General features: G+C 32.5%; 2 pseudogenes; both read left to right on the forward strand.

Annotated features, from left to right (window-relative positions):
• Positions 1 to 557: 557 nt before the first annotated feature.
• Positions 558 to 1,792, forward strand: LOC107060287 (pathogenesis-related leaf protein 4-like; annotated as a pseudogene).
• A 1,384-nt stretch (positions 1,793 to 3,176) lies between these two features.
• LOC102598809 (pathogenesis-related leaf protein 4-like) lies at positions 3,177 to 3,948 on the forward strand (annotated as a pseudogene).
• Positions 3,949 to 4,154: the final 206 nt, after the last annotated feature.

Raw genomic sequence — 4,154 nt, forward strand, 5'->3', positions numbered from 1 at the left:
TTTTGTGTTAGAAGAAACAAACCTATATTTATAGTCCTAAAACCTTTCCTACTAGAAAAGGAGTCCTAAAAGGAGAGAATAAACCAAATATAAAATAATATTATATTTTCCTTTCAAGAAAAGTAAAAACATTTATGGTAATGTTTTGTTTTTTCTTTAAGGAAAAATAAATCTTAAATTATGGTAAGAAAATCAGGGCAAAACCCTAACAGAATCTTCCTAGAAAGAGCTTTTCAGCTTAATGGAACTTACGTGACATGAAGTCAAATTAATTGGAGTTCTAATAAAGATATCAAACATCGTATAAAAAATTAGAAAATAAAATTGGAGCCCTAAGATTTTGAAACCTAAAGCCCTTGCTTTAATTGCTTCACTATCTCGCTGGCCATGATATATGAAGGTACTGCAGAACATAAGTGAGCCCTATCTAGTGGAAAAAATTAAATAAAATTTAACGAGAATTTGATTCATCCGTCAAATACCCGTTATGGGCAATAATTTCACCGTTCTATGTTCTATAGATTTGTATGTAATGGTTGAGCGTGAAAATAATATTATACATATTTTCCCTTAATATTACATGAAATATTGCAATGTAAAATCACCTTTGAATTTTCTTCACATGTTAAATAAAATTTCACAATGTTTAAATTTAATAATTTTCACAAATTCTATTAGATTTAATAATGAGATTTTGATAAATATCTGATCGAGACCAAAAGTGCTTAAAATTTTGAGGACCAAAATTGCTCCGATCATACATGAGGGACTATTTTGAAACTACTAAAAAAGATAAGGGACCATTTTTGTCATGTTCTCCGCTACTTTCATTTGAAACAAAATTCCACAATGTTCACTTATAAATACACTACTTATCTCACATTCATAATCACAATAACTTGAGACTTCTTTTCTCTCCACTAGACCTAAAGCAAAATGGGGTTGTTCAACATCCCAATGTTACTCATTTGTCTCATGGTATTAGCCATATTTCACTCTTGTGATGCCCAAAATTCACCCCAAGACTATCTTGTGGTTCACAACAACGCCCGTGCGCAAGTCGGGGTCGGGCCAATGTCTTGGGATGTAGGCTTGGCATCCCGAGCACAACACTATGCCAACTCAAGAACTCGTGATTGCCATTTGATTCATTCTGGTGCTGGGGAGAACCTTGCCAAGCTATAACTACGCTACCAACCAATGTGTTAGTGGAAAAATGTGTGGACATTATACTCAAGTAGTCTAGCGCAACTCAGTCCGACTAGATTGTGGCCGGGATTGTTGCAACAACGGATGGTGGTTCATTTCTTGCAAATATGATCCTGTAGGCAACTTGGTCGGACAACGTCCTTACTAAAGGATGTTTGCTTATAATATATTGCTAATATTAAATAAAATTTCCATATTAGATATCAAGGAGCTAAATTTTAAGTCTGACATGTGGATCGAGTCAATCTTCTATCTAAGATATTAAGGAATTAAATGAACGTCTATAATTATTATTATTTCTCTTTGATAAATGATATAACATGAATACATAAAGTTTTTCCTATTTTACCTTTCTAAAATTTTCTCTTTCCTTAAATAAGATTAAAATACAATATTTGTGTTACTTCACTCGAAGAGGACTGATAATTTTGTAAAAAACTTAGATGTGATAGAACAAGAATTCCATGCAGTCGCGTAGCCCTTTCATCGAAAAATTATATTTAATATATAAAAAATTATATGAAGTACATACATAAGAAATTACGTACTTTACATGCGTTTATTTTAACTGAGCATATCAAACTATTTATTGTTCATTTAACACTTATTTAAACACGTAACTATTTATTGATAAATTCAACTTCAACACTTCAAAAACGCTTTAAAAGTTAATTGTAATTTGAAGCTGCTAATGAGGAGGCGGTTTGTGTTTTGTTTTCATTCTATCCAAATTGCTTCATTGATTAACAAATACTTAGTTTTCTTTCTCTCATAGAATAATTTTATCCTTAAAGATTCACGCTAGGGCGGCTCAATTATATTGATGGCCAAAAATTAAATTTTCATAAAGTATTTTAAAGGTGAAAACTGGATTTCATCCTCGATCTCTTGACCTATGTGGTCTTGAATTTGAGTCCATGAAAAATTAAATATTGCTAGAGAGAGCTTTACAAGAAATATTCTCAGCATAACTTATCTTATCATAACTAATTTCAACATAACTTATCCCATCATTACTAATTTCAGCATAACTTATCCCATCATAACTTATTTTCAAACCAATTAACGACCCCTTAAAAACCTTATGTGGCATGAGATTAAATCAATCAACATAGATTTCAGACATAGTGTGAAAGAACAATTTCTTTTTGGACCCCTAAAATGTTGGAGACTAAAGACATAGTAAGCCATGATTCACGAGGATATGTAGAATACGTGCGACCCCATTTATTGAAAAAAATGAAATTTAATTAGGATTTGGATCATTCGACATATTATACATGTTATGGGTATTTCCATCTTTCTATTTTTCAAAAGACTTGTATGTAACTATTGAGAGTGAATATTATACCTATTGTAAAACACTTGGAGTCGTTTGGTGTGAGGTATAAGGTATAAGATATAATAATTCCAGAATTAATATAGGATTATTCTATTCCACGTTTGGTTGAAGGTATTAGATAGTTCTTGAATTAGTCCCACCATTTTGTCATAATGATGGAATAAGTTATTGATGGAACAATTTATTCTGAAATTAATTATTTCAAAATAACTTGTTCCCGACATCATATTAAGTCTTGTTTAAGTTTCAACCTTATCTTGATAATATGATTTTCAAGAAAATGAACGTCCAAGATTAAAGAATATATCATGACTATTCTTTAAAGAATGTAGTATTCCTTGTTTCATACCACATGCAATGTACCAATCTCCTTTGAATTTTCTTCACATGCAAACAAAATTTTACATTTTTGAAATTTAATAATTTTCACAATTTCGATTAAATTTTAACGTTTAGAGTTTGATAAATATATGATCGAGTCCAAAAGTGCTCACTTTTAACAAACTTAAGGACCAAACTCGTTCAACTAAATACAATACTAGAGATTATTTTGAATCTACTACCAAAGATAAGAGACCATTTTTGTCATTCCTCAAATAATTTCCTTTGAATTTTCTTTACATCTAAACAAAATTCCACAATGTTTACTTGTATATACACCATTTAATTATCTCATATCCATAATCACATTTGTTCTCTCTCCACTAGACCTAAAACAAAATGGGGTTGTTTAACATCTAATTATTACTCATTTGTTTCATGCATGTATTAGCCATATTTCACTCTTGTGATGCCCAAAATTCACCCCCAAGACTATCTTGCGGTTCACAACGATGCCCGTGCCCAAGTCGGGGTTGGGCCAATGTCATGGGATGCCAGCTTGGCAACCCGAGCACAAAACTATGCCAACTCAAGAATTGGTGATTGCAATTTGATTCATTCTGGTGCTGGGGAGAACCTTGCCAAGGGCGGAGGAGACTACACAGGGAGGCGTGCCGTGCAATTGTGGGTGTCAGAAAAGCCAAACTACAACTATGCTACCAACCAATGTGCTAGTGGAAAAGTGTGCGGACACTATACTCAAGTAGTTTGGCGCAACTCAGTTCGACTAGGTTGTGGTCGGGCTCGTTGCAACAATGGTTGGTGGTTCATTTCTTGCAACTACGATCCTGTAGGCAATTGGATCGGACAACGTCCTTACTAAAGTGTGTTAACTTATGGCATGTTGCTGCTATTAAATAAAATCATTATTTCCCTTTGATAAGTACTCCACGTACCATATGTTCATGGTATAGTGCGACTTGTTTCCATTAAACATGACTACATAAAGTTATTCCTATTTTACCTTTCTAAAATTTTGTCTTTCTTTAAATAAGATTAAAAAGGATTGGTTCTGTGTAAATTAGTAGAATAATTGTATAAGCAAATTAATTATCACACTATTTACCCTTATTAATGCTATGCCCCAAACTATTTACCCGCTTACCCCATTTTCTTCTTTCTTATTTTGCACATGATATCAATATGACATTAGCATCACTACTATGAATTAATCTTTTGTGATACTATGTGTAACATCCGACAATTTGAAATAGCTAAGAAG

This window comes from Solanum tuberosum, unplaced genomic scaffold, assembly GCF_000226075.1.
Source record: "Solanum tuberosum cultivar DM 1-3 516 R44 unplaced genomic scaffold, SolTub_3.0 scf00071, whole genome shotgun sequence".
NCBI classification, from domain to species: Eukaryota; Viridiplantae; Streptophyta; class Magnoliopsida; order Solanales; family Solanaceae; genus Solanum; species Solanum tuberosum.